This window comes from Ursus americanus, chromosome 28 (assembly GCF_024610735.1).
Source record: "Ursus americanus isolate L20-20 chromosome 28, mUrsAme1.1.p, whole genome shotgun sequence".
In the NCBI taxonomy this organism is placed as follows: Eukaryota; Metazoa; Chordata; class Mammalia; order Carnivora; family Ursidae; genus Ursus; species Ursus americanus.
In genome coordinates, this window is record NC_142154.1 from 36679713 (window position 1) to 36699278 (window position 19566).

Consider the following 19566-nt stretch of genomic DNA (forward strand, 5'->3'; position numbering starts at 1 on the left):
TCATAGTATGTGACAGATTATCTTTCCTTGCAAGCCGAATGACTGTATTCGTTTTGTAATGCATGTAAGAGAAATGTGCTTGCCTACCCTTGCTGACGACAGTGATAGATAGCTGCTTCCCTCGCTTTCTTTTTCTGAAAGGAATCATCAGCAACTTGGAACACACTGCCACACTTTTTGAACAATGGTATTTTAAAAAAATGTAAGGCGTCAAACCCAAAGAGTCAAACCTAAACTAAATAACTTACACCACAAAGTCCAAACTCCATTTCTCAAAATTACTGAAACTGGGTGCACACCAAATCTCCAGTTTTCGTTGTACCATGTAGACACTGCCACAAATGCAGACATCCTTCACTTTTCAGGCCAAAATTAGGCCATCCTTCTCATCCTGTTACAAAGATGAACAAGGACTTTTCACAATGAACTATCGACACATACTAGATTAAAAGAAGACAATTTCATGAAACTCCTCACAGGTTCAAGGGCTATGTGAGGAAGGATTTAAGTGTGTTGGTAACAGCCTATTCAGTGCATAGGTTTCTATTAAGCTACGTAATAAAAAATCTTAAGTTATAAATAATTCAACCAACTCCAGTTACTAGATAAGTTATTCCAACCAGCCAAGAACCCAAGAAACTTCTACAGGGAAAACAACAAAAAAAACCCCCAAAAAACCCCTAAGGAACCTGGAATCTTATATTGCCCTGGAATCATGCTTTTTCTGAGGCTTTAGTGTCACGTAACTATCATAAAATAGTGCACCCGGTCACATGATTAATGCCGGTAGATAGATCATGAGACCGCTGACTGGCGGAACATACTGTTGTGTGGTTAGGAAAACCATTTTACTGAACTGTTGGCCGCTGGCTTGTGACATTTATAAGAATGCTGGCAATTTACCCACAAGTACTGAAAAAAAAGGGTTTTTAAGCCTTTCTTTAAATTTCCACATTAAAAATGATCTTATGTGTGTAGGAATGGAGAAAAACTGTGGGCAATTTATTCCCACGAGGCTGGTTTTGAGGGGATACGTGTTTACGAAATGTTGTGAGATGGTCAGATAAGCAGTTCTAATGACAGCATACTACACAGTTATCATGAGTCATGTGCTGCCTGAGAATTTTCAGTCTATCAGGGTGGCCCATATGTGGCTTTTTATCAATTCGATTTCATTTCAGAATCAAAACTGGAAGGAAAAAAAAGAAAGAAAGAAAGAAAACTTTGAAACCCTAGCAAGTCATCTGTGGCCAGAGTGGGGCCTCTTGGGGAAAAACACAAAAAACAAAAAAACAACAAAAACCAGACAGACTAACACATGTTTGAGAAACAGGTTTTGGTTTCAGAGCATTATTACAGCATTTAATTCATGTGCTGAAGTCTCTCAAGTACATTTATAGTTCATTTTTAAAGAGTTTAGGTGCCCTCAGGATTTTACTTTTTTTTTTTTTTTTTTTAAGATTTTTTAAGTAATCTCCATAGCCAGTGTGGAACTTGAACTCACAACCCCGCATGCTCCACCGACGGAGCCAGCCAGGCTTCCCAAGATTTTACCACTTTTAAGAGAAACACTATGGTAGTTTCCAAGCAGTAGCACTTCACTTATTTTCAGAAACTGTGTTTCGGTGACTAAAGCAGCACTTGCAGGTAATAGGGTTATGTCTTAGTTGCAGTGCTACGGCTAATTGTTACAGCAATTGAGAACTCTTTGATATGGAGAGGATACAGGGTCACCTAAAGAACAACATTCTCCTAAAAAGGTGACAGCTTTCCTTATAAGAAATGACATGTGAAGTCTAGCAGGCACAATTTCATTTATTCCATTTTGATTGCCTAAGTTTTCAGCTAGGCAGTATTCTATTTCAAGGCCATTCTGTTGCAAAACTTTGCTTTGTGGCTGTAACATAGCTGTGTCTGTTGTAAACCGGAGAAGACAACAAAAAAAAAAAAAAAGGAAGAAGAAGAGATCAGGGTAAAGAGTACTCCGTATAATTTTTCACATGAAGGTCTTGCAGTAGGTGACGGATCTTTAAAACCAAAATTCCTACGTTTCCTGAGCTTCTACCCTAAATGAGCCCTGTTTTTATTAAAGAGTATGGTGATTCCTGCGGAGATGCTAAAGTTTAGGACAAAAATGAATTAAGGACAATTAATTGTCTAAACAAATGATTGTCATCTTTATAATATGAGAATTATGAAGACCAGTGCAGTAACAACAGTCACTAGTCATTTATTGAGGACCGATAAGGTATGTAGTCTTTTGTGATTCCTTTTGAGGTTTCAGGGTTTGAGACGGGGTTTAGGGATAAAAATGGGAGACCAAAAATTTATCACTTAAAATAACTGTCTTGTGTTGAGGTTAATTTTGGCTGACGGGGAAAAAAGGGAATATGTCTGTGGAATTTCTTTTGTAAATGCCTATTTGTGTGGGTATATGTAGGCACCTGGAGGTTTTTTTCTAATGGCGATAGTTAATGATCATTCTGTCCAAATACAGAGGTTGTATTAAGAACTGAGACAACATATTTTCACAAAACAAATGATAGGCAACGTGACGAAAGATCTGAGAACTACCTCAAAAAATTGTAGTCTTGATCATAAAATACTCAAAAGTAGAGAGTGGTCGAGAGGCAGTTGGGGTTGTACTTGCAGTGAAAGGGAGGTAGCTATTGGAAGATAAAAGGTCAGGGCCTTTCCCCCAGTACTCCAAATCTGGAGTACAATTTGCAACATTAATAGTTTCTCAGTTGTGAACAAGCCCAAACAAACAAACAAACAAAAACATCCTTCCATGAGCTGCTTCATGTCTGGACCTTTGACTCTAGTCTTGTTCTATACAAAAATTCCCTTTCCTGTTCCCTCTAAATTTATGGATTTTTTTAAGGCCCTTACAGGTTTCTCAGAGGTATCTGCACAGTTGTTGAAAATATTAGTGTCATAACTTTCCATTCCAAGGACTTTAACTAGGTCAAAAAGAAAAAAATTGAGTGAGGTTTCTTATGCCCTGAATACGAAGATTTCCCTGGAACTAGAAGCTAATAATCATGGTCCAAAGGCATAGTCTTTTCACCAACAAAACGTATGTCACACACTTCTTTCCTGTTCTAGTTCCAGAAATTGACAGATCTCACCCTATACTGGCTTAACATCTGGAACAAAACCTTGTTTCATAGACAGTGCACTCACTTAAGACATAAATCTTTTTCTGACAATTCCAAACAGTGGTAATGACAAGAACAAATTATTTTGGAAGAAATTTTCTGACCTACTCTGGTTAGCAGCATTGATGTGTCCATTCCAGATGATATTCTTATGTATCCAAATCAGCTTCTGGTCCAGTCATTCAAATTCTCTAAATTTCTTAGTTCTGAGGACTGAGGTTAGCAATTTCATTAGCAATTCTTCACCAAACTTTCATCTGCCACTAATTCTAATAGACTCTAACCTCCAAATGTGCTTGTTTCATCTTTCCTGTTGCTTTGGAAACCCCTATGTATCATCATTTAGAGTCTATTTCGCATTATTATAGTTCTTTATAAATAGACTGTGTTCTCATCTTTAGGTATGAAGATTTGTTTTACAGTGATTGCTTTTATACATAGGACTTACTAATATTATAAAATTTTGCTTTTCCTTAAATATATGCATTGGTTAAAGTATTAATAAAGCTTCTATGTTAGATCTTATAGATCATACTAAACCTATACAGGCAAAGTGTTTCACTTTGCACATGTTCTGTAGCAAAATAAAACCAAACCTAAGTAAGTAAAATAGAGAGTCAAGTAAACAATCTAGCAGAGACTCTCCCAAAGCCACAACCACTTCTTACCCTAATTTATAGTTCCCTTACCGGCTACACTTTTATTCTCCTTACTTTTTTTAGTTTCTTCCTTAGATCTATCCCTTACATATGCTTTTGGATAATAACACTAGGCTCTACTGAATTCCTCCTTCCAAGGCAGCTTGGCCAGTTTCACTTGAACTTTAGATGGCCCAGAGGATACAGAAGGCTACGTCTTGAAGATCCAGGAATATAATAGTAATGATGTTTCTATTGCCTTTTCTCTCCTCTATTCTTTTACCTATCACCACTAATATGAAGCTACTATTAAACTAAAATGACCATACCTACATAGTCAACTAAATACCTCTCTCTGTTTGTTTTGCTTTAATATCCTTTTTTTTTTTTTTTGGCTTCATAGAGTACAACTGTTTTAGAGCTGAGAAGTTGAGAGAAACTTTCCTCTAACATTCTCAGGGTAGGAAAGATGATTTAGTAATACTTTTATCTTTGACAAATTTTCCTGTTTAAAAATGTTATGAAAGAGGGACACCTGAGTGGCTCAGTCAGTTAAGCATCTACCTTTGGCTCAGGTCATGACCCCAGGATCCTGGGATGAAGCCCCACATGAAGCTGCTTCTCCCTCTCCCTCTGCCGCTCCCCCTGCTTGTGTTCTCTCTCTCTGTCAAATAAATAAATATTTAAAAAATAATAAAATGTAATGAAAGCTTACTTAACAGCATTAATCATTAGGGCAATGCAAATGGAAACTACAATGAGATACCATCATACCCTTTTATGCCATTAGAACTGATTAAAAAAAAAAAAAAACCTGAACAACCAAATAAGTCAAAACCTGACAATACCATGTGGAGCAACTGAAACTCTCATTCTGCCTCACCGGTGGGAATGCAATATGGTACAGCCACACTGAGAAACAGTGTGAGAGTTTCTGATAAGCAAAGTCTTATCATAAGGCCCAGCAAGCCCCCCTCCTAGGTATTTATCAAAGGAAAATGAAGACATAGTTCTACACAAAAGCCTGTGTACAAACATTTATAAAGGCTTTATTTGCAATCACCAAAAACTGGAAATATCCCAAATGTCCCTCAACTGGAGAATGGGTAAACAAACTGTGGTTGGACTGCAACTCGGCAACGGAAAGAAACAAACCACTGATGTATGCAACATGCTACGTGGCAAATTTTAAATGCATTATGCTAAGTAAAAAAATCAAAAACAAAACAAAAGTTACACATTGTATGATTCTATTTATTTGCCATCCTGGAAAAGGCAATATGATGGGAATTAAAATCCAATCAGTGGTTGCCAAGGGCTATGATGGAGAAATTGAGTGTGTCAGTAGAACTCAATGAACTCGTAGAAGACTCTAGTACTGTTCTCATTACATGAAACGTAGTAGTAATGAAAACAGGGGAAGAAGAAAAATAATGTGCAATAAATCAGCCAAACAGTTAAAACCAGAATGTCTGTATTCCGTGAGTCATTACATTTGGACCAAATTTAAGAGGAAGTGACCTTGTTAGCTGTCCTTTCACTATTTCCTGATAGTAAGATAATGTTAAAAATGCTTTGCTTTTGCATGTAGATTTTCTGCAGTAATAATTCATTAAACAAAATTTAATTTTAAAATATGTTACATATACAGAATAGTGAAAAAAGCCTGTGCCCGTATAATTTAATAAATGCTATAATTTTGCTATATTTGTTTAGATGCTCCTTAAAATAACAATACAAGGCTACAGTTGAGGTCCCAAATTCATTCCATTTCCCACATTCCTTCTCTAGAGGTAGCCACTAATTCAGGAAGCTGCTATATATCCTTATATTTCAGAGATTTATCCATGTTGATAGATGTCAGGAGATTTCACTTATTTTTTTTTCCAAATTTTTATTTAAATTCAAGTTGGTTAACATATTGGTTTCAGGAGTAGAATTTAGTGATTCATCACTTAGATATAACACCCAGTGTTCATCCCAACATGCGCCCTCTTTAAAACCAACCCATCACCCATTTAGCCCATCCCCACCCACACCCCTCTATCAACCTCTGTTCTCTAACTTTAAGAGTCTGTTATGGTTTGCTTCTCTCTCTCTCTTTTTCCCCCCCTTCCCCTATGTTCATCTATTTTCTTCCTTATATTGCACATATGAGTGAGATCATATGGTACTTGTCTTTCTCTGACTGACTTATTTCACTTAGCATAATATACTCTAACTCCATCTATGTTGTTGCAAATAGCAAGATTTCATTCTTTTTGATGACTGAGTAATAGTCCATTGTATACATATACCACACCTTTATCCATTTATCAGTCGATACATACTTGGGCTTTTCCACAGTTTAGCTATTGTTGATAATGCTGCTAACATCGTGGTGCGTGTACTCCTTCGAATCCATATTTTTGTATCCTTTGGGTAAATACCTAGCAGCACAATTGCTGGGTCATAGGGTAGTTCTATTTTTAACTTTCTGAGGAAACTCCATACTGTTTTCCAGAGTGGCTGCATCAGTTTGCATTCCCACCAACGGTGCAAGGGGGTTCCCCTTTCTCCGCATCCTCACCAAGATCTGTTGTTTCCTGTGTTAATTTTAGCCATTCTGACAGGTGTGAGGTGGTAGCTCATCACAGTTTTGATTTGTATTTCCCTGATGAGTGATGTTGAGCATCTTTTCATGTGTCTAATAGCCGTCTAGATGTCTTCTTTGGGAAAATGTCTATTCATGCCTTCTGCCCATTTCTTAACTGGACTACTTGTTTTTTGGGTGTTGGTTTGAAAAGTTCTTTATAGATTTTGGATACCAACCCTTTATCAGATATGTCACTTGCAAATATCTTCTCCCATTCCATAGGCTGCCTCTTAGTTTTGTTGATTTTTCCTTCACTAACTTTAATTATTGTGTAGTACCCCATTGCATGATTATAGACATTTATAATCACTACTAATCATCGTTACTGCAAACAATACCCCAGTGAACATCTTCATAGCATCTCCCGGGGCATATGTGTGAAAGTTTCTCTAGGTGCAGGATTTTCAAACTTTTATGGCCAATATGTATGGTGAAAATAATTTTACATTCTGTCCCGTATATGCCTATGTGCATAGTATATCATCACAGGCCGAGTTGCCTAGAAGTAGATCTATGACAGAAATGTGTGTGCAGGGCATTTATTGGGGAGTGTCCTGGGATCAGCACTTGTGGCAGAGTGAAAGAAGCAGGAACGAGCAGAGAAAGTTTTGGGGTATAATGAAGTGGCATCAAAAGCCTCAGTTGACCCCACATTGGCTGCAGTGATCTCTCATCAGAGTAATTTTGAATTGGGACAAGGGAATCAGGCCTTTATATGCCTGCATTGACCAGTTATTGGATACAGCTTCACCCAGGAAGAGGGCGTGACCTTGGGCAAGTAGCTGTCTTCCTGGAAAGAGTCCTGGAGAGGGACTCAGCTAAAGCTGTTGACTGCCAGCCCTCCCAGCAGCTGCGTGAACTAACACTTCAGTCCTGGAGAGGGAAAATCAAGGTGGCACACAAAAATTCACAAAACCATCCCCACCCTAATATTTTCTGTTCTATTTCATTTATAAAAAATGTTTATTGTAACCCTTAAATCGATTTCACAATCCACTAATGGATCATGAATCACAGTTTGAAAAAAACCTGCTTTGCAGTATATACCCAGAAATGGAATTGCTGGATTGTAGGGCATATGCATTTTCAATTTTACTAAATATTGCCAAACAGCTTTCCAAAAGGATTGGGCCATTTAATGTTTCCAGCAACAGAGCATGAGAGTTCTAGTTTTCCTACATCCTCAATAATCCTTGGTATCATCAGATTTTTAAATGTTTGCCCATCTGACAGATGTATTATTGGGATCATACAGTAGAGAATCTGAAACCCATCCTTTGATGAAAGTGAAAACATTCCCAATTTTGTAGGACACCAAAGACTGACTTCCTGCTGGCTTATCAACCATCAAAAGACAGGTGCATTTCCCTGATAGATGGGTAACATTCAAATTTTAGTCTTGCAAAATAAATCTTTTAGTCTTTTTTTAAAAAAAAGATTTTATTTATTTATTTCAGAGAGAGAAAGAGAGAGAGAGTGCAAGCATGAGGGGGGCGGGCAAGAGGGAGAAACAGACCCCCTGCTGAACAAGGAGCCCAATGTAGGGCTTGATCCCAGGACCCTGGGATCATGAACCTGAACCAAAGGCAGGTGTTTAACCGACTGAGCCACCCAGGTGCCCCAAATCTTATAGTCTTATAATCTGTTCTATAGCACCTGGCAAAGAGCATAGCATATAACAGCAAAAAGTAAAATACCTGTAGATAGAAGGAGAAAATTCTATGCCTTGAAACATGGCATTGAAGATTTCACTTTTTTTAAATCCCCTAGGCAGTGTGGTTTGGTAGAAGCCTATTGGCTCAGGAATTGTGAGGCCTAGGCTCTGATCTAGTCCGGTGATGTGATTTGGTAAATTCACTCCACCTTTCTGATCTTCAGTTTCTTCATCTCTACAATAAGGATCTTCCTATGTATTCATGGAGAGTTTGGAATACTGAGTTCTCACAACTGATTGATACTATGTAACAGAGAAATCAAAGAACTGGGAACCTGGGGATCTGGATTCTAGTCCTAGCTCTCTTCCCACGACTGGATGTGGGAACAAATCTCAACTTTGCAAATGGTCACTTTGGGGAAAATGAAATAGTTACAAGATGACCTCTAAGGTTCCTTCCTGCTCAAAAATCCTATGTTCTGGGTCAGAGAAACATGAAGTCAATTTATGAAAGCTGACATTCTCATAGAGCCATCATGATCTGGGTCAGTGATACATTTTAAATCCATTTCTAATTGCCCATCCCACCTCAACTGCACTATAACCCAAACCATTTAGCCCCACCCTCATCCAGTTGCTCTACACGTTACCTGAACTCTTCTCTTGAGGTTTTCCCTTGCAAACAACCACCATTTTTATTACCTTTAGTATTTCAACCCTTGCTCCTAACCTTGTGGCAAACAGAGTCTCATGCTATGTGATCATCAGGAGAATATGAAATGGAAGAATAGGTTTTTTGCCTCTTCACACCTCCATTAATTCCCTATCCCTTTTTCGAATACAGTTTGTTAAAAATGAGCTGTATCATTATCTACTCTCTTCAGCCTAAATCAAGGATTCTATGGCTCTCCTTTCTTCACTGTGCCATCCACGACCTTCCAGGCAGCACTGCACAGGCCGGCAGGGTTTGCCAGCACAGCCCTATTGTGCCATCTCTAAAAGCCTTTCTTCCATTTCAGTTCCAATACATTCAAATAAAAGCCTCATACCAACTTCTTTCTGTTTCCCTTTCAGTAGAATTTAAAACTCAGTAAGTTACTATTACATCTAAATTCTATTAAATCAATAAGGTGATGTTTATTAAATTCAAAATGCTGTTAAAATCATTACAAGCAATTATGAAAACACACAGGGTTATAAGCAGAGAATATAGAAGAAGAATATCCATTTCTAGGAGATAGCAAAGCAATGGGGACTATATAGAGCCTAAAATAGCCTTAGGAGCAGCTCTGGAGATCTTTTTTGTTTTTAATTAAAATCTTTATTACTAAAAGTCTATTTTTCTTCAATTTCTGAGTAAGGTAATTGTTAGAGTTCTTCCCTTCTGGATTAACTTTGCCCTGAATATAAGTAGTTTGATATAACTAACCAATCCATCTCTCTGTACACATTTGTAGGGGAGCCCAATCTGTATGGACTGCAGAGGCTTAAATTCTTTTTTTCAGTTAAGAACCTTGTGCCCTGAGTCTGAAAGTGTTCCGAATAAGAGGCTGTCTCCGGGGCACCTGGGTGGCGCAGTCGTTAAAGGCGTCTGCCTTCGGCTCAGGGCGTGATCCCGGCGTACCGGGATCGAGTCCCACATCGGGCTCCTCTGCTGTGAGCCTGCTTCTTCCTCTCCTACTCCCCCTGCTGTGTTCCCTCTCTCGCTGGCTGTCTCTCTGTCACATAAATAAATAAAATCTTTAAAAAAAAAAAAAAAAAAAGAGGCTGTCTCCACCATACTGGAAAGAGGCAAGGGAGAACAATGCATAGGTCTTAATGCTTTGCTCCTCTTAGATAATATCAGCACTGGACAGTGATGAACTTTTCCACCAAGAATACAAAAAAAGGAGAGGAGGAAACTAGCAACCTCAAACTATGCCTGGAACAACCGATCATATTTCTTCTTTAGAAAGATTAGCCTGGCAACAAAGGGAAGGAAGGGTTGAAGAGGAAAAGACAGGAGCTAGGGAATCCAATGAGTTGATCCTTATAAGATTTCAGGTACACAACAAACAAACAAAAAACAAACAAAAAAACCAGAAGTACAGCTTGAACTAGGTCACTGGGAATGGAAATTGTAATGAGGAACAACAGGAACAATACATTGGATGTTAAAAAGGTGATATCGATTGGCTTTGATGATTCAATGTTTAAGAAGGAGGGTGGGGAGAGGTGCCTGGGTGGCTCAGTTGGTTGAGCATCTGTCCCTGCTCATTGGGGAGCACGCTTCTTCCTCTCCCTCTGCTTGCTGCTCCCCCTGCTTGTGCTCTCTCTGTCAAATAAGTAAATAAGATCTTCAAAAAAAAAAAAAAATGAGGGTGGGGAAGAGGAGTTGATTACTCACAGGTTTTGACTTTTGTGATTGGTGCACGGTGGGTACTATTCAAGAAATTAAAGAATATAGGAGAAACAGGTTTGTGGTCAAGATAATGAGTTTACCTTCAAAAACATCTAGTTTCAGGTGCGCTTAGGACTGAGCTGTCTGGAGGCAACTGAATACACATTTCCGAAGCACAGAAGACAGGTATGTAGGTATGTGTCTGTCTCCTAGTCTGAGGGAATACACGGGAAACAGAAGTATTTTATGTTTAAGTTTACTTTTTTCAGTTGCAGGTGTTTCCCCTCACCAATAAAAAGGTCATCCCTGTTGTCTACCTTTGCAGAATGTATGTCTGGGGCAATCAAGAAAGAGAAAAGACTTAGGTTGTCTGATTTGTTGAGCTTCATGTTTCCCAAATATCCTAGCTATAACAACAGAGCTGAGCCCATGAGAAAAGCTGACTCATATTTCCTGCAAGTCAGCACAGATATCCATCCTTCCAAATTATTTGAACCTTTGGCCACTCCCAAAGAGAATCAAAGTGTTGGAACAATTTATGAGCATCTCCTTCATTTGTTGAGAACAATTCTAGTACATCTGTTATTTTTTCAGAGTAAAAAAAACAAACAAAACTTTTCCTGCCTTGTGCCCACCCGTATCCCTATGCCCCAAATAGGGATACCTTTACCTTCCATAGAGAGTCTAGGTTCTCTCAGGATTCATTCAAATGTTCTCTATTTGTCACCTTCCATTCCCACAATCAGAATTAACCACTCCGACCCCCCAGTCTCCACAGCAATAGTCCCACCATTTAGTGCAGGACTTCTCATGGTGTGATTTTTATTAAAGTGACATGCCTAGGAATATACCTTAAGCCTTAGAGGCATAAGGTGCTTATCTATCTTTGTTTTCCTTCTATGCCCAGCGTAGTACTTTGTGTATAAAATCTGACTGACATGAATTTGTCAACAGTTTTAAAAATATTGTCTTACCATTTAAAGAAAGTCAGCAGGCATAATTGTCTATGGACAACGACAGATAAAAACCACACTACATATAAATGACTTTCTTTTGCAGATCATTTAAAAACGAAAAATTGAAATTAGAAGGACTTGTTGAGAAAGGTAAAAGCATTCACTTGAGGAAGGTGTTGCGAGGCGATAATTTTCAAATTGGTGAAAAAGTGCTGAGTCAAAGATATGACTCCTCAGCTCACCACCAACAGTCTGGAGACAGCAGTGGTTCAGACTGCTACAGCCCTCCTGTCCCTGCACGCTGCTCTCAAGTATTACATTTAAAATTTGCCATTGACAACATGACATTTCTCCCTATTATTCTTGCGAGTTGTTCAGGTAATTTGTCTTTCAAAAGTATTTCATCCGATTTGTGTTTTTAAGAAATTGATAATTTGACCACATTTCTAATAAATTTCAGCTTGTGGATTAAATACACTAGAGTGTCACTCTCACACCATTGCACAATGAATAGAATTTGGCAACGTGTGCTGCTTTGGGACACATCCAAAGAGTTTCTAAAGGACGATAAATCCCTGGTGGAAGGCTTTCTCACCCATAAGGAGGCCCCATGGCATAGATATCAAGACCACTTTATAGAAGGCTCCAGGTTTTCATTTAAAGACGTGGGAAACTTCTGGTATAGCAATTAGAGGTGAATAGATTTAACAGGTGGCGAGGATTAGGCTGTACAACAGCTTCAGCTTCCAGTGCTTTAAACTGTTACCAGTTTCAAAGTTTTCCTTCATGCACCGTTCAAACCATAATATTTAAAAATAACATCTAAGAAATAACCAGATATAGTTCCAGGTATAAAAAATGGCATAATTTCAGAAATGGCATGAGGCCCAAACGTCTAGGCCACATTTTTCTATGTGGCCCGTGTCTGCATTGTTAAGACTCCCTTGCCCAAATCATATTTAGGGTTTAAGTTTGTTTAACTGTGACTATAGTGACATATGCGTGGGATGTTGAAAGAACTCAAGATACGGCTGTTAAGGGCTCTGAGGTATTTAAAGACACTTCCTGAGCATACAGTCAAATACTCCTTATTGTTTTTCTATTGCTTTTTAATATGTTCTTTCAGAAAGTGTGTTCTTTGACTAAAAAAACAACCAAAACTTCAAACCTTTTCAACTGTTGAAACTTTTTAGAAGCCCAGTCTGTAAGCTATGCTTGTCACCGTATGTCCATAATATTTTCTTATTTTTTTTAAAGATGTATTTATTTATGAGAGAGAGGGAGAAAGCTGAGCGCAAAGGAGTGGGGGGGGCAGAGGGAGAGAATCTGAAGCAGACTCCCTGCTGAGCAGGGAGGGAGCCCTACCCACGGGGCTCAATCCTGCCACTCAGGAGATCATGACCTGAGCTGAAACCAAGAGTCCAATGCTTAACCTACTGAGCCACCCAGGCACCCCTATGTGTCCATAATATTATAATTGGCAATGTAAATATTTGTATATTTTTTTGCCAATTAGAAGAGTGCTTTTTGTTGCTCCCCAAAGAGGAATTGACTAGATACGTCTCACAGGGATTAAAACCAAGGAAAGGCTAAATCTGCATCCAATGCGGAAAGAATGGGAGGTTTGCAATTGGACTTTAATTTTTTTACAGTTTAATTGAAATATAATTGACATACAGGGGACTACACATATTTAAATTGTGCAACATGGTAAGTATGACATTGGTATATACCTATGAAACTACCACCACAGTTTAGATAGTGGACATATCCATCATCCCCCCAAATTCTCTCGTGGCCCTTTATACCATAATCTCTCCTTTGCTATCACTGGCCTATAGCCATGCCCTCGTGTTAGGGATAAAAGCACTGCAGAAGACACGGGCAGCAGGAAAAGGGGTCCAGCCTGGCAAAGATATTTAGCTTTTGGTTTCATGGAGTTAAAACGCTGCACATAGGATGTGCTTAAAAAATAAAGTTATCGACTCACAGTATTTTCAAGTCAACCGATCTTGCTTTTTTGATCTTCATAACTTTATCGAATGTTTGATTATTTGAAATGTGGCAAAAACTTGCTTCCTTCTTTCTTTCCCTTTTTCTAAACCATTCCTCACACAAGAGTGATTTTTAAAATTAAGTTTACCCAGAGCTGTAATCACTTATTTTTTAATGAAAATTAATAGTACCAATTAGACATGCATTTAGAGTAGTTGTATATAAATGGAGGGGCACGTTGTCTGGGCCATTTTGGAGCAAACGTTTACAAGACCATAGAGCACATTTTATGGTCCGAGAACACAATTTTTCAGTGCTAAAAATTAATTGGTCCTATAGTACTTCTCATTATTATGTTAGCCATCTGAGCTAAAAACTTACACTAATCCTTATTTCTTGGGTGGTGGTTTCTTAACTTACATGGAATGGTCCATCAAACCCTTTAATGGGAGCAAACAATCCTGATTACCAAACTCATTTACCATTTTGGGGGGGAACTCACCTGATATCTTCAAAAATATATATATGTTTTATAAAGTAGAATAGGAGTTATTGTTTACTGGGTAGAGTTTCAGTTTGGGATGATGAAAAAGTTCTGGTGATGGTTGCATAGCAATGTGAATATACTTAATGCCACTGAACTGTACACTTAGAAATAGTTAAAATAGTAAATTTTATGTTATGTATATTTTATCCAAGTAAAAAGATAAAAATTTATGTCTTGATAGCAAATTTCATTAGAAAATGCACAGCTAAGCACTTAAAAATACATTTGGAACTATAACATCAAGGAACTACATGCTGGGGCGCCTGGGTGGCACAGCGGTTGAGCGTCTGCCTTCGGCTCGGGGCGTGATCCTGGCGTTATGGGATCGAGCCCCACATCAGGCTCCTCTGCTATGAGCCTGCTTCTTCCTCTCCCAGTCCCCCTGCTTGTGTTCCCTCTCTCGCTGGCTGTCTCTATCTCTGTCAAATAGATAAATAAAATCTTTAAAAAAAAAAAAAAGAAATTACATGCTTATGGGGCACCTGGCTGCCTCAGTTGGTGGAGCAAGCGACTCTTGATCTCAGGGTTGTAAATTCGAGCCCCACATTGGGGGCAGGGATTACTTAAAATTAAAATCTTAAAAAAAAAAGAAAAAAAGAAAAAACTACACACTTAAAACAGTACATATTATTTTCCTTAGTAGCACATTGTACAAAAATGGTTAAGAATGACTGATTTGGATCACCACTTGCAATAAAAAAAACCCACACCACTAAACGTACTTAATCAAATAGCATCGGTTAGGCAACTATAAATGACACTAACATGACATACAAAACACTTAGAAACAACTTACATTATTTAACAATTTTCAGTGAAAGTAGTATTTGTCTGTATACTATCTTACATGATTGATGTTCATACATTTTTAATAAGGAAACTAAAGATCAGAACATATAATTTGACCAACTTAGTGTTGAACAGGCTCAACTTCAGGTTCTTTTTGTTTTTACTTGAAATCCAGCTTTTTGGCCCATACGTTGCACAAAATATAGACATAGATGTCATACTGCAAACATCGCTGTTCCCAACTCCCTTGCTCTAATGGCTTTCAGTGGCAATTACAATAAAATCCGATTTTGTTTCTATGTTTTCCTAGGCCTTGGGGAAATGGGCCCTCACTCACCTCTCCAGACCCATTCCAGGCTCCTCTTTATACCTTGGATTTCCCAGCACCAAAGACTCCACCCAGTTCTAATAGCCAAGGTCCTTATTAACCACAGATCCTTTGCACAGCCATTCCCTCTGCCTTAAACAATTCCCCAGGGCATTTGTCACATTACTAACTCCTCATCCCTCAGATGAGCTTTCCTGACCACTCTGTTTTTTTTTTTTTTAACCTATCCTATTATTTGCTCTCCCAGAATTCTGTTCATAACCTTTATACACGTTTTCCTCCAAAATGTGTTAAGTATTTATGGTCCCTCTTTTTCCAACTAGTCAGTTCCTTGAAAGCAGACCTTTTTCTGTTTCCCTCAAGGCTGTGTCCCCTCAGCATTTGTTTGCGTTTCAATGAATGTTTGTTGACTGATGGAATGAATGAATACAATGGAAGAAATGGAGATCGCAAATAGAGCTGTACACTTGGTTTGTAAGAGGGATTAATGCGCCTATTCTGCGCAATTGAGAAAGTTGATTTGAAACCAGAGAGACTTTTAGGGTCCTATTTCTCCCTTCACTTGACCATGGAATAATATCTAACATTCATTGAGTACTTTCAGGCACTACGCTAAGGACTTCACATGTATTATACAATTTAACCTCCGAACAACCCTGTTGTTGTAATCAACCTTATTACTCTCATTTCTCAGAGGCAATTTGCCAACAGCCACTAATGGTGGAGCCATAGCCAGGTTTAAGTAGGCCATATCCCATTAATCCACTGTAATCGACACCCCTTCAGTCAACAACAGGAGTTTTATCAACGTACTTTTCAAAGAACCCCCCTCCCTGAATTCCCCATTTTACCTGACCTTCAGTATCTTGGGACCGAAACCTACTAGGTGCTTGCTAACCCCTCGGGGGTTTCCTGGGGGAATCTGAGCGCCCTTGGTGTAGGAGCAGCGGCTGACTGACGCGTGGTGCTGTGGCAGGGCAATGTCAGGACTGTCGGGGCTGCTGGGGAGGAAGGAGGAAGCAGGTCAGTTGGCCCAAGACGGATTCTTGACCCTCGGGGTGGTGAAAGGGGAAGGGAAGGTGTTTCTCACCCACGCCCGCCTCAGGCTCGGGATCTCCCGACCGCAGGGGGAACCAGCGCGCATTTCCCCAACTACTGCTCGCGTCATGGGCGAGGGCGGCTCAGCCCCGCCCACCTTCTCCGCCCATTTCTGAGTCAGGCGCTAGGACCCCACAACCCTTAACCTGGCCCCGCCCCGCCCCCTGGGGCTGGGCCTGGCTCGCGATTGGCGCTTGTGGGCAGCGATCCCCGCCCCCACCCTCTCCGTCACTGCCAAGATGGCACCAGTCGCAGCGGCTGCGGCCGCCGCGGCTGGAGCCAGAGAAGGAGGCGGAGGCAGCGGCGGCTGCGAGGGGAGGGGGAGTCCCGTCTGACTGAGACGGCAGGCCTGGGCGGGCGGGGGTGCCGCGCAGGGCGGAGCGCCGGGCTGGGGATGAGCTAAGCGGGTTCAGAGCGCCGCGGCATTCAGCCCCTCGTGTCCCGCCGCCGTCGGGAGGGGACTGGGCACCACTCTCCAAGCTCGACCCGCTGTTCGCGCTGGAGCCAGCGGTGAGGTGAGTGCGGGGGTGGCGGCGCGGGCAGCGAAGGCATGTGGAGCTGTCATGGCCCGGAGCGGTGACAGCCGTGGTCGCGGGAGCGGGGTTGGCCGGGCTCGGAGAGGTGGCGCGGGTGGCCGCGACCTCCGCCTGGGGGCTTCGCAGAGCCCGGCAGTCCTCGGCGGGCTGGGTCCGCTCCGGGGTGGCACGGCGGTGCTGAGAGTAGCACCCGCACCTCTGCGTCGGACGCGTGGGGGGCTCCGGTGTTTTCATTCCAAATTTTCTATTCCGGGCTGGCTGGGGGCTCTTGTTGTTGGGAGGTTGGGGGTGGGGTGGGGGCGGGGGCGGTGAGAGGGGAGGTCCTGAGCTGGGATTTTGACAAGCCGGTTACGTAAGACGGAGGTGGCCTTCCGGAATCCCACCTGCTGGATATTTTAAACAGGCGGCAGCGGGAGTCTAGTTGGCCCCCAGAGGCCCGATTTTCCTCCCGGAGGTCTGCTTAGCTAACCCCGGCCAGCGTGGGCCGGTTTAGGGTTCAAGTTGGTCAGTGCATTTTGTGTGTGTGTGTGTGTGTGTGTGTGTGTGTCTGTTTTTGCGGGGGGAGGGGGTAAATGTTCCTGGTCGCCACCATTCCCTTTGAAGTTTATCGCTTTGGGGGGGGGGGAGAAAAAAGAAAAAAGCTTGTGACCCAAAACTGGGTCGCAGCGACAGCTTTTCATTATCGTGCTTTTAAATGACAGATGTGCTAGAAGATTTTTGTTATTGTTCCAGAGTGCTTTTAATTCAAACGTATGGTTACGCCTGGAGGCTTAGAGAAGGGTTTTTGTCTTACAGGACAGTTATTTGTTGTTTGCAACAGCAGGACAGGCATCAGTCAACAGGCATGTATTTATTTGAGGAGAAAACGCGTGTCAGCCAGCTAGAGACTCGTGAGGACAGAAATTGTATTACTCCGTGAATATGTTATTCTTTCAAATGCATTGTACGTTAATTAAAATAATAGCCCAAGTGTGCAAGAAGCAATTTTACAAGATTGCAAGCTGTTGTTCGGTGTATATAGTCTCTATTTTCTGCTTGCCCTAATCTACCTCTTCTCTCCTCTTGGGGGAAGGAGGCGGAGACACCTGTAAACAGCGTAGCCCAGGTTACACTAATCTATTGTAGTACATTTGAGATTATTGTAAAAAGTAGTCTCTGGGGGATCTAAGATTAGGTAATAAGTAAGAACTCTTCGGCGAGTTATTCAGTTTATGTTTAGAGTAGATAGTTCTGGGATCCAGCTTTTGAAAAGTTAATCATACAGAATTTCTGAGCTATTTGAACCCTGTTTGAACTTCTAATGAAACAAAAGATTATATTTGGCTTCTTTTATGGGAACTTTGTTTTGTTTTGGCCAGAACTAAACATTTTGGGCAACTTTTACTTCATTTTCACAATTTCCCTTTGAACTGCAGCTCTAAGTTGGAGTCCAGACTAGTATATATCATGCCATCATCATTATATATACTATATGTTATATAATTTTCTTTTTCTGCATGATTAAAGATAGACTTACTTCATTGTGGAACTTTAAAAGAATGTACTTTTTAGGAAAATTAATTGATTTTGACACCAGCCCAATAGAAATAAAATAAGAGTAAATTTTGGCCTGAGTTTTAAATTTATGTACACAAAATTACACTTTTGAAAATTGGTGAAGCGATATAAATTTTTTGTTTGTGCAAGAGAGCCAGGAAGCTGATGCTGATTTGTTCTGAACTTTTCCACATGAATTACCACTGGCTTAAATAGTTATTGATTCTTAAGCTCCTGGAGCTTTTGGCCTATTTATGGCAGCTTGAATAATATTTGCAATAATTGGAAAGCTATAAGAAGGAACAGAGTATATGACATTTATTAATTCATTCAAAAATAATAAAAATCATGGCAGAATTGTAAAAGAAAACTTATTTTTTCATTGACTGGTATTATTTACACCACCTTTTTGTTTCCAGAATTCTTCTAAACAGTCTACCTACTGTGGAAACCTAGATTTAAGCACTGATACAGATAGAGATGTATATTACAAATCTTGTATCATTCATATTTAAATTGATGGCTCATTATTCCAAGTGGAAAACAAAAGTGGCTCTAGCAGGAAAATTGACTTGTTATTCTTGTCCTCTCTGATGTCAGAGACTTATCATGGGGCTTTCCTCTTTCTTACCAGATGTGGGAGATGGGACTGAGTGAAGGAAAGTTGATTAAAAAAAACCTCTTTGTTTGTTTGTTTAATACCCTAGATTATTGATCATTGCTTAGTAGAATTTGTGAGTTGAGGAGAAATGAAGTGCTCCACGCTTTATTACTGTATATCCTAGTTGTCACTTTGAATTCTAAAACATAAGTATAGAACTTTATACATAAAGGGATTAATTTATATAGTTTGTTACTGTAGTAGGGAAAAATTTATAATGGTCAAAAATGCCATGTAATAGAGGAATAGTGAAACGAGTGATAATCCATGTGGTAGATGAAGTTTTTAAGAGTCACATTTTCAGAAATATTTACTGACGTGAGAAAGTACAATATAGTGTTGAGCGAAAAATCAGAATATAAAGAATATACTTTGTTATTATTTATAACATACCACATATACATGACAAAATGATTGGCAGGAAATAATTTTTTTTGAAGATTTTATTTATTTATATGAGAGAGAGAGGGAGAGAAAGCATGAGCTGGGGGAGAGGCAGACTCTCCACTGAGCAGGGAGCCCAACATGGGGCTCCATCCATCCCAGGACCCTGAGATCATGACCTGAGCTGAAGGCAGACGCTCAACGGACTGAGCCACTCAGGCACCTCGGAAATAAATATTTTAATATTTATTTAATATTTAACACCTTT

At 40.1% G+C, this 19566-nt stretch overlaps 1 protein-coding gene across 11 annotated transcripts in view; it reads left to right on the forward strand.

Annotated features, from left to right (window-relative positions):
• Window positions 1-2115: 2115 nt before the first annotated feature.
• Window positions 2116-19566, forward strand: part of DENND4A (DENN domain containing 4A) — a 136798-nt gene continuing 119347 nt past the window's right edge. For 8 of the 11 annotated variants that reach the window (XM_045810827.2, XM_045810825.2, XM_045810830.2 and 5 more), the window contains exon 1: window positions 16430-16696. The gene's annotated coding sequence lies outside the window, so the exon portion shown is untranslated. Of the gene's footprint in view, window positions 2249-10585; window positions 10655-16429; window positions 16697-19566 lie in introns of those variants that run through there. The other 3 variants (XM_045810835.2, XM_045810836.2, XM_045810826.2) reach the window with 2 other exon arrangements.